At 33.9% G+C, this 12,448-nt stretch overlaps 1 long non-coding RNA gene across 1 annotated transcript; it reads right to left on the bottom strand.

Annotated features, from left to right (window-relative positions):
- Positions 1 to 789: 789 nt before the first annotated feature.
- LOC141516651 (uncharacterized) lies at positions 790 to 4,548 on the bottom strand. The gene is made up of 2 exons (XR_012476773.1): positions 4,062 to 4,548; positions 790 to 960 (listed from the first exon to the last, which is right to left on the bottom strand). It is a non-coding gene; the product is annotated as an uncharacterized LOC141516651 (long non-coding RNA).
- Positions 4,549 to 12,448: the final 7,900 nt, after the last annotated feature.

Raw genomic sequence — 12,448 nt, forward strand, 5'->3', positions numbered from 1 at the left:
GTTCTGACAAGAGTAGATTTTAGTCTGGATTTGATGGTCATGAACTATGAGGAAATGATCAGTGGAGAGTAAATTATGGAAAACTTAGAGGAGGAAGAGTTTCTGTACAAGATAAAATAGAAAGTTATTACTGATCTACCATCAACACCAGACTTGGAGAAAACATATTTTCAAAGATTACACAACAAAAATATATGCTTTTCATGTACTGTTGGAACCAAAACCTTTTATCTATACTTAATCAAATTCTCTCTGCACTGAAGCCTGGTTCTCAAAATAAGTTCCTTTCAGTGTCTTTAATGTTGCAGAAAGACTTTGGATTGACTCACATTTCACCCATGTGTTCTCTGGTTCAGCCTCCACTCCTGTATCACAGATGACACTTTTTACACTCCTATCAAAAATCCTTTATGATAAAAATAAAATCTCAATACTCTGACAAAGGAGCACAAAAATAGAAATAGAAAACTATAAACTTAACAATAATCACTTTCATTGGCAAAATTGAATTTAAATTTTCTCAATCTCTTCATTCATCTTTCCTTGCTTAGAATACAAATAAATTCCCAATATATTCATGTCATATTCTAGTGTGTATGAAAACATACATTCATCTATGTATGATGTGCCTATGTAGATATGTGTATGTATATTTAAATATATATGTAGATATAAAGAAATTACGGGAAATCTAAATAAATAAAAACATTGAAAGAAAGGAGAAAATGAGGGAAACATGCAGAGATAGAAGCAGAGAGAGAGAGAGAGAGAGAGAGAGAGAGAGAGAGAGAGAGAGAGAGAATATGGTTTATTTGCTAGTTGATCAGGAGCAGGAGTTGAAATTAAGATGTTTTTTTCAAGTCTTGACTCTTCACTTGGTTATATGACGCTGGACAAGTCACTTAGTCTCTTGATGCCCTAGGCATATCCCTACGACAAAAATGGCATAGCAGGTGAAGTCTGAAATGACAAAGGCAGATTATTACATTTCTTCAGTAGAATTTTCCCATATCAATGAAAAAATTTTTGATCAAACTGATTCTATTATAAATGATTCTAGATATGTATCTATTCTGAGAGATATGCATTTGTATGCTTTAATAAATATTAATAGAAATCAATATAAATATGTGTAGAGAATGTCTGTTGCCTCCACCCCCCCACCCCATGAATTGACTGCTCATATTTGGCTTCTGGTTGCAAATTTAAGAGCTAAAAGGTTGGTATACCTTTACATTTAGAATCCTTTGTTGGGCTTTTATGATCCCACTCTCAGGAAGGTAGACTGATGAAACCTTGTTCCAATGGGGAAAATTGTGATATGTGTGTCTATGAATGTTCAATCACCCAGATATTCATATAAATTATTTTATTCCTATTATAAATGTGTGTATTTATATAAATATTAAATGTCTAAGATTTCAAACCAAGCATTTTTTTGCATTTAAAAAATTGTTTCCCAAATGTCTATAAATTGTATATATATCGATATATAATACACATATATACATAGTAAATATGATGACTTATGCATATGCATGTGTATAACTAGAAACCTAATTGTTCGATGTGTATATGAATTCATATATACTTTGCCATGTACACATATCCCTAATTCACGCATTCACCTATACACTTGTGTGCAAGAGTATAAAAGCAAGTACACACATATAGCAGCAAGTCATTGACGGTGTCTATACTTTGTGGTTTTTTGCACATTATTTCCCAAATCCAAGAGAACGTTTGCAGCTTAAGAGTAGAGAACACATTTTTGATTTGAAAAAAAAAATCCTCTACCTAACCATGGAATTGGAAAAATAAAATGAAATTTCAGTTGAATAAACATCCCATTTGCAGTATTCCTGTCATGTTCCTCCCCATTCCAGGCCTTACATCATTCAGTTATCTTACTAGTCTTTGCCAAAGCACAGATCTGACCATGATATTACCTAGTCAATAAACTTAACAAAAGGATCCCTTATATGAGACCCTTTAATATAACCAAAAACGTTTTGGGAGGAATGTTTCCTTCCAAAATTATGTACTTTTATTCAGTTAGTACCTACATGTATTTGTAAATATTTGCATACCTATATTTAGAACAAAAATACTGCCTATTACAATTTATTTAGTATTTGTATTCTATATAGAAACATACATATATATATATATATATATATATTATGTATATACACCGAGAGATATTTATATGCATACATAAATACATAGATAGGTAAAAAGATAGACCGATAGATAGAAAACCATGAATATTTCTGATTATTCCATGTTTTCTCCATGAAGTACAAAATCCCTCCTCTAATGTAGACTTTAAAAAATAACAAGTTAAATGGACTTGCATTTTGGACAAGATGGAAGGGCTCAGTGAAAGTTCCTCATGGAATACAAAGACCGACCTGACCACATGAGATTAAAGAGTAAACTCCTTTCTCCATGTTATTAATAAAAAAAAAAAAAACTGCTAACTTAAATAATTATACTCAAGGGAAAGGTCAAAAAACCTATGGCTAATACAGATGAGTTCATAACTTTGGGTACTAGAGGATGCATTTCCCCAAAGAATAGTAGGCAGTATATCTCCATTTGCCTAATGTTCATCCAGTATTTCAGCTAATGTCATAGCTTCACGAAGAATTGGAGTTCCCTTTGCCCTCAGAAGCTGCAAATGAGAACAGAAAAAAATTTAGTGAGGACAAAGATAATTTTGGATACTGTCTAGGACCTGAGATTTAGAGAAGGGAAAAAAGTCCATAATTTTGAAAGGAGAAATGTCACAACGTAACTCAGGTAGTATTTCATGGAGTCATTTTTGTGTGGTTTTTTAAAATATTGCATATCAGAATGGTGAAATTGTTTATATAATTAAGTGGCTATTGGTATTCTTGGATTTCATATATGTATTATAGTATTGGACCTTACAAAATCATTATGGTATAGAATATTTGAATTAAGGAAAAGCAACTGAAATCCTTCCTCTAGTATTCAATAGCTGTATATCTGAGTACAAGTCATGTTACCACGGTGAGCTTTTATTTCTCATCTAAAATATGAATGGAAAACCTATAGCATCTCAGAGTTTGCACCATGGACATGATATTTGTGAAACTATTTACAAAATAAACCCGAGTAAAAAACCATTATTATTTTTGTTTTGTCCTACATAAACAGATACAAGCTCTAACTCAGATAACTCCGGATCTGCAGATTGGGGTAAATTGTACAAATTTATATCAAAGCTGGTTAAGATCTTCTCTGTCCTTCCCTCAGGGTTATAGGTAAGTACCGACTGAAATAGTTCCTTTATAAAAGGTGTTTGGAATAATCTTACATATTGTGAACAAGATTTGTTCTAATTATTGATATAAATATTTTATTATCATTTTATTATCTCTACCATTCTTAATTAATAGGCACCATGACAATACCTAGAGAAATAAATTCGCAATTGGACTCAAATCCATACTTGGACAGAAACTCTTTTTTGTGCCTCTCCCCAAATCACTTAACTTCTGAGTGCTTGAAACCAATAAGACTATCATTAGTTGATATTACTGAATTTGCAGAGGAGATTTTTTTCTCCTGGTGCATTAATTCTTTGAAAAAAATCGTAGTGATATTTAAATATTATTAATACAGAATGCAAGAAATATAACATTTTAGGGGTCATATATGTATATACATATGTGTATACACCGAGAGATATTTATATGCATACATAAATACATAGAGAGGTAAAAAGATAGACTGATAGAAAAACATGAATATGTCGATTATTCCATATTTTTTTCCATGAAGATCAAAATCTCTCCTCTAAGGTAAACTTTAAAAAGACCAAGTTAAATGGACTTGCATTTTGGACAAGATTGAAGGACTAAATGAAAGGTCCTCATGGCATACAAAGACCTACCTGACCAGATGAGATTAAAGGGTAAACTCCTTTCTCCAAGTTATTAATTAAAGAACTTCTACCTTAAATAATTATACTCAAGGGAAAGGTTAGAGACTCTATGGCTAATACATATCTGTTAAAATAATCTGATTACCTCACTAAGACGGTGAGTAACAGCAGATTTATGTTCTTGGACTTTCTCTATGTAGTACAGTGTTTCTATGCTCTCCTTTTAGATTTTGATATCGTCTATTCATTTAAATTGAAGAAGAAGAATTACAGGATCCCAGAAGTCATGGGTAATTGCAGCATCATCATGGAATTCTTCCTTATGGAGTTTTCTAGCATATGAGGGCTTCAGGTCTTACATGCCCTCCTTTTTTTGCTGATATATGTTGCATCCCTAATGGGCAACCTCCTTACTATCACTGCCATTGTCACTGACCAGCACCTTCATTCTCCAATGTATTTTTTTCTGAGCAACTTATCCGTGCTGGATATTGGCTGCATCTCAGCCACTCTTCCCAAATTCATTGTGAATTCCCTGACCGGCAATCAGTCCATTTCTCTTCTTGGCTGTGCTACTCAGATGTTCTTCATTATCTTCTTTGCTGCAGCAGAATTTGCTTTGCTTGTGGCTATGTCCTATGACCGCTATGTGGCCATCTGTCAGCCTTTGCACTATGAGGTCATCATGACACCACTCCGCTGTCTTTGGATGGCAATTGTTTCATGGCTCAGTGGGTTCATCTACTCAACTCTACATACAGGAAACATATTCCACTTGCCTTTCTCAGGATCCAACATCATCCATCAGTTTTTTTGTGATGTCCCTCATATCTTAAAGGTTTCAACTTCTGAGGTTCGTGATACTGAGTATGTACTCCTTGCCACAAGTTCATCTTTACTTTTGTTCTGCTTTGGCTTTGTAATTATATCCTATACCTATATCTTTTCCACTGTATTTAAAATGCCATCTGTGGAAGGACGGTCCAAAGCCTTGTCTACATGTTCACCACAATTGATTATACTTTTTTTATTCCTTCTTGCTGGCATTGTTACAGTTCTTGCTCCTATGTCAGACTCTTCTCCAATCCAGAATCTTCTCATTTCAATGACCTACACAGTATTACCTCCATTCATGAACCCTATTATTTATAGTCTAAGGAACATGAAAATCAAAGTTGCACTGGGTAGGATAATCAAAACTATCTTTTTTTCCCAAAGAAGGAAATGCCTTCACTGACAAAATTAAAAAGTGAAAGAATCTTTGATTGAGATAGTGAATGCACAAGGTAACACAAGTGCTCTCAAAGTGAATTTTCATCAAATTAGGATAATTGAGATAAGGTCTCTTCCCTTCATTAATCTTTCAAATAATTATTGTACTTTTTTTTGTTATTCCCCCAAAGTCAGAATTTTAGTCCCCCAAATGATGGCAGATTCAAGGATCAAGATTCTCCATTTGACTGAAGTTTTCAAATTATATATCAAAAACAAGTTCTGGTGTGTTTATTTTGGATAGTAACTTAAAGGGAAAGTACTTCGTGAGATAGCATCCTATAAACACCGACAACATCATATCTCCCCTGCCAACAGTGTGAGGTTCATTGTCCCACAATGAGGAGGAAGAATAGGCACACAATGAATAGAAGATGAGAGTCATGGCTGGTTGCAAACACATTGAGATTTATATCACATTTCTCAGTTTTAACATGAAGATTTCTTTCTAAGGACATGCTCATGCCGCTTCTCCTGAAGGCCAAGTATCTGCTGGGAAGGTCAGTCATCTCAGCTTCCCCGTCTCTTCATATTCTTCATTCATCTCCTAAAAGCAAAGACTGATTTCTTCTTCATTCAAGGAACTCTAATGTCAGATTTGTCCTCTGCCCCCACTCACTCGGGCTGTTTCTGTTTAGACATGTTTCTTTGTTGACAAGTTTGACATCATTCCCATAGTATGAATTGTTCTAAGTGGAATGTTATGAAAGAGAAATCATATCCTTAAGGAAGAAATAAATAGCATGAGACATAGCATAATTACATAATAAAACAACATTTTTTAAATTAAAAATAATCCTTGGTCTTTGTTCAAACTCCACAATTCTTTCTTAGGATACAGATGGCATTCTCCATCACAGACAATCCAAAATTGTGCCTGAATGTTGCCTGTTGGTATAAAGCAAGTCAATTAAGTTTGGTCATCACTCACATGTTGCTTTTAGGGTGTGGTGTTCTTCTGGGTCTGCTCATCTCACTCAGTATCAGTTCATGCAAATTCTTCCAGGCTTCCCTAACTTCCCATCCTTCCTGAGTTCTAATAGAACAATAATTTTCTCTCACATAAAGATACCACAGTATGTTAAGCCATTCTGTAATTGATGAACATTCCCTCAGTTTCCATTTCTTTACCACCACAAATAGAATGGTTATGACAATTTTTGTTCAGGTGAAATTTTTCCCTTTTTCATAATCTCTTCATGGTATAGACCGAGTAGTGGTATTGTTGGATCAAAGGGTATGCACATTTTTATTGTCCTTTGGGCATAATTTCAAATTGTTCTCCAGAAATGTTGGATGAGTTCACAATTCCACGAACAATGTATTCCACCACATCCCTTCCAACATTCATCATGGTCCTTTCTGATCATATTGGCCAGTCTGATAGGTGTGAGGTGGTACCTCAGAGATGTTTTAATTTGCATTTGTCTAATAATTAGTGATTTAGAGCAATTATTCATATGATTATGGATTGCTTTGATTTCCTCATCCATAAATTGCCTTTGCATATCCTTTGACCATTTGTCAATTGGGGAAGGGCTTGCATTTTTTTAAAAAAAATTTGACTCAGTTTTCTATATATTTTGGAGGTAAGTCCTTTATCAGAAACACTAGTTGTAAAAATTATTTCCCAATTTGTTTCATTACTTTTGATCTTGGTTACAGTAGTTTTGTCTGTGCAAAAACTTTTTAATTTAATTTAATCAAAATTATCTAGTTTGTTTTTAGTGATTTTCTCCATCTCTTCCTTGTTCATAAACTGCTTCCCTTTCGATAGATCTGGCAGGTCAACTATTCCTCGATCTTCTAGTTTGGCTATAATATTGTTTTTTTAATATCTAGATCCTGTATCCATTTGGATCTTATCTTGGTATAGGGTGTGAGGTGTTCATCTATTCCAAGTTTCTTCCATACTAACTTCCAATTTTCCCAGCACTTTTTATCCCAATAGCTAGACTCTTTGGGTATATCAAACAGCAGATTACTATAATCGTTTCCTGCTATTGCATATAGTCTATTCCAATGATCCCACCACTCTATCTCTTAACCAATACCAGACAGTTTTATAACTGATGTTTTATAATATAATTTTAAGTCTGGTAGGGGTAATCCACCTTCTTTTGCACTTTCCCCCCCCATTATATGCCTAGAGATTCTCGACTTTTTATTTGTCCATATGAATTTACTTACAATTGTTTTCTAACTCATTGAAATGATTTTTTTTTGTAATTTTGATTGCTAGGGCACTAAACATGTAGTTATTTTTGGTAGAATTGTCCTATTTATTGTATTTGCTTGGCCTGTCCATGAGCAGTTGATATTTGCTCAGTTAGTTTATTCTGATTTTCTTTGTGTGAGAAGTCTTTTGTAATTGTTTCCCAAAAGTTTCTGAGTCTGCTTTGACAGGTAGACTCCCAGGTATTTTATATTATCTGAGGTTACTGTGAATGGGATTTCTCTTTCCAGCTCTTTCTTCTGCATCTTGCTCCTTATATATGGAAATGTTGAGTATTTATGAGAGTTTATTTTATATCCTGTGACTTTGCTAATGTTACAAATTATTTCTAGTAGTTTTTTAGATGATTTTTTGGGATTCTCTAGGTTTACCATCTTGTCATCTTCAAAGAGTGAGAGTTTTATATCTTCCTTTCCTATTCTATTTCCTTTGATTTCTTTTTTTCTTTTATTGCTGAAGCTAACATTTCTAATACAATATTGAATAGTATTGGTGATAATGGGCATCCTTGTTTTCTTGTCTATGTCTTCCTGTATCTCTTTTAATTTCTCTAAGAATTCGGATGCTATCCCATTGGGTGCATACACATTCAGCATTGGAATTACTTAATTCCCTATGGTACATTTTAGGATGATAGAGTTTCCTTCTTTAGCTCTTTTAACACTATCTATTTTTGGAGCTGCTTTGACTAAAATAAGCATTGCTACCGTGCTTTTTTCACTTCAGCTGAAGTAAAATAGATTTTGTTCCAGCTTTCACCTTTACTCTATATGTATCTCTCTGCTTTAGATGAGTTTCTTGTAAGCAACATATAGTAGGATACTGTTTTTCAATCCACTCTGCTATTTGCTTACATTTTAGGGGAGAGTTCAACTCATTCTTATTCATAAAATTCAATAATTCAATAATTATTACCACTTTATTGCCTTCTATGTTATCTTCCCTCTGCTTGTATTTCCCCTCTTTTTCCCATTATCCATCTTCCTTATGAATTCTGCCACTTTCAATTTGTTTGCCCTCCTATATTCAACCCCCCTTCCCCCCCTTCCCTTTGCCCCTTCTTCCTTCCCTTCCTTATTTTTATTCCCCTTTCCCCCCCTCCCCTTTTCCCCTTTTAACACTTTAAAGGTAAGATAAGTTTCTTAACTGAATGTGTGTATGTTAACTTAAAGCCAATCTGATGACAATAAGATTCAGGCAGTTCTCATCTCCTCCCTTCTTCCCCTCTATTGCAGTAAGTCCTTTGGATCTCTTAATGTAGTGAGAGTTACCACATTCAGTCTCCTCCATCCTCCCATATCTTTATTGTCCTCCTTTTTAAGGAAGTGTTGTTTTTAAATCATTCTATCTGAGTCACAGAAAGGTCTTCAGTGTCCATCACTTCTGGCTATTCTCTCTACTAGAATTTCAATTATTGAATTATTAGAGTCTTTCTCCCAGCTAAGGATATTTCCAGTTTAATCTTATTCGGTAACAATTTTTAATCCTTCCCCCCCCCCCCTCCTTTTTGTTTCATTTTACCTTTTCATATGCCTCTTGAGTCTCCTGTTTGGAGTTCAAATTTTCTACTATACTCTGGTCTTTTCCTCAGGAAAAGTTGGAAGTCTTCCATTTCATTAAATTTCCATCTTTTGGGGCAGCTCGGTGGTGCATTGGATAAAGCACTGGCCTTGGAGTCAGGAGTACCTGGGTTCAAATCCGTTCTCAGACACTTCATGATTACCTAGCTGTGTGGCCTTGGGCAAGCCACTTAACTCCATTTGCCTTGCAAAAACCTAAAAAAAAAGTTGATCTTTTGCCATAGAAGAGAAATCTCAGCCTTGCTGGATAGTGGATTCCAGGCTTCCTCGCTTGTTGGAATATTGCATTCCAGGCCCTTCAGTCCCTTAATGTTGATGCTACCAGGTCCTGATTAATCCTTACTGTGGCTCTTTGGTATCTATTTCTTTCCAGCTGCTTACAGGATTTTCTGTTTTATCTGATAGTTCTGGAATTTGGCTAAACTTTGAAGGAAAAAAATCACTTCTCTATCTCCCAATATCCTTAAACCATTTGATCTCCCTTACTTCTATCCATCAATAACTAAACATTTTCAGATGATCATGCCTTCTTAATATACAATGCTCTCCAACCAATCTTTTACCTTTTTATTTCTGTTGAATAAGGCATATTCAACCTCAGCTATATTCCATCTGGTGAAATCTAACTGGTAAATTTATGGCTAGGATTTCACATTCCTCTAACATGTTGCATAGACTTTGCTATTTCCATACAGACATTTGTATTTGTATTGTGACACTCTATGTGATGTTTATTGCAGAGTATAGTCTATGGAATTCAATTTGCTGAGAGCAAATTAAAAGTTTAACAACATAAAGGTATACTACAACATAAATAACAGTAATTTGTGGTTCTGCAAGTCAATATGCGGTGCTTTTCAGGGAGATATGACTGCTCTACAGAATTCAGGAGACACTTTAGGTTTATTAAACTTTATTTTAGATAATTGAAAGAAATTACCTAAAGAATAACCTAGACTTGATAAATAATATTGTGGCACTTCTATTTAGCCTATTTTCTTCTCTCATTCATTCTGGATTATCTGTAAACAAACTGCAGGAGATCCTTTAGATCACCAGGGCTTCTTGTTTGGGTCCCCTGCTTATCCCACTATACTAACAACACCCTACTGGCTTGCATTTCTTTAAGTCTCAAACTCAACATACCTATTTACATCCTAATATAACTTCATCTAATATTGAAAGTATTAAGACTATTATGTAATTATTCAATTATATTATTAAAATACCTGGTTTTCATTCTCATAAGGAATTATTATACTAAATTTCAGGAGGAAAAACTTAAACTTGCGCTGGACTAGTGACCATATAATATCACTTGATAGTATAGTTTATCTGCAATCAATTTTTCTATCTAAAGGGCCATATAGATAATAATACCAGATAAATACAAGTGAGAGGCACAGAAGTCATTGCTTTATAAGTTTATGCATGAAGTTTATTGGAAGTAAAAAATCAGAATTAGAGGCTTATATTTCTAAGAGAACTCTGAAGGCATTGAACCTAATCACATTTTACAGCTCAGTAAATTAAGGCCATCCAATGTAAGTACTGATTGTTGCCCTTATGTTGGAAGGTAAGTCTCCTATCTCTAAATGAAGAAAACTTTCTTCAGCACCGTGCTGCCTATCTCTAAACAGATAATTTTATTTAACTAAGAATTATTCAATATGTACTAAGTACAAGAAATTATATAAGGTATGAAATAAATTCAAAGATAAATTAATGATGAAAAAAGATATTCACCAATTCTGGATCATAATAAAAGATACAAATAATTTCGAGAAGTAACAGATAGAAGCAATTTTAAGAAAGGTAGAAATCAAATACATTCTAGACAGTGTTCTAGAATTCTTTCCTCTCTGAAATAATGCACATCATAATGCTCATGTGGAGGAGGAGGATGATAATGATTTCTATTAATATTGTGTGATTTAGAAAACATTGGCAAAGAAGGCTATCCAGGAGAAGCAAGTTCAGATTAGTCCAAGAATAACCACAATATCGTCATCTGGGCAATCGCGTTTAATCCCATATATCTCCATCTGTGACTCTATTTTCACTGAAGTAAATTCCCTTTTGTTACAGACTACATTTACATTTAAGTCTCAAACTCAGAGTGCCTATTTACATCCTAATACAACTTCAGCTAATATTTAAAGTATTAAGATTATGTAATAGTTCAATTATATTTTAAAATACCTATCTATAAATACCTATATATAAAAAAATGCATTATCTGATATAGGTATATGCAAAATTGAGAGGCAGTCTCAAATTGATAATAGTTTAAACCATGGTGATAGATAAAATTGCTAAGGAAGAGACATATCAGTGAATCAGTTATACCCCTGTATTTTTGAATAGTACTCATGTTTAGGGAGCATGTAGAGATGCCAGTAAATTGTACACAGAAATAGAATTTAATGTGTTAGGAGAATTGGAATAATAATGTGTGACTTACGCCTGGTCAGTAATTCTTTTCTTCATGTTTGTGCATCTTAACTCTCTCTTTTTTTGGTATGGTTACTGTATTCTTTTTTTTTTTGTTTTTGTTTTTGTTGTCTATCTAAAGAGCCCATTGTTTAGCACAGTTCCTGCTTCATAATAAACAGGTAAGTAGTATTGATGGACTGATTTATTGAATTTGGTCCTATTTGTTTCAGTCCTTCTAATATTTTGGATCCATCAGTTTATGGATAATTTTTTTCTCATCTTTATGACAATATATACCTAATGTAGTGCCCCAGAAAGAACAATATTTTGTTAGAAATTTGTTGGAACACATTTGAATACAATGACAGTATGCCTTATTGTGAGATGGGAATAAAGTATACATTTGTTCCTCTTCTCTTTTATTATTCATGTGATCTAATATACAATGAGGAAATACCTCAAGGCATACTAAGTCTCTAAGGGAAAGAGAGGAAATACAATTGAAGAACTCCTGGAAAGTAGGTTCAAGGAGCTTCCTTTTTGCCAGAAGGACCTTCAGGTTTACACAAATATGCTAAAATATATCTTCATTGGATAGCACAAGGTCCCCAATGACTATGGATTCACACAAAACTAAATCAGTTTTATTACATGAACTCAAAGGGTCAATAACATTCCTTGGCTTTTGCCTTCATCATAGAATTTGAATAATGGAGCCTTATTCAAAAGAAAGATTGAGGTTTATTCATGTCCACAGCAGAATATCTAAAAAAGTAAATTAATGGGAAGCTCATACAAAGGAATTTTTTAAATCTCTGCCTAAAGAAAAACACTAAGAAAACATGAATATAAGCTTTGTATAGAAGATGTCAGTAGAGGAGAACCTTAAAAATACTTTGGGTTTTCTCGAAGCCTGGAGAAAGTAGAAAATTCCTAATGTGGGATGCAGCCTTTGAACAGGTTTAGGAGAGATGAAATGGCAGGGACCAACAGGAGTGACACCAGTAT

Source organism: Macrotis lagotis, chromosome 3, assembly GCF_037893015.1.
Source record: "Macrotis lagotis isolate mMagLag1 chromosome 3, bilby.v1.9.chrom.fasta, whole genome shotgun sequence".
NCBI classification, from domain to species: domain Eukaryota; kingdom Metazoa; phylum Chordata; class Mammalia; order Peramelemorphia; family Peramelidae; genus Macrotis; species Macrotis lagotis.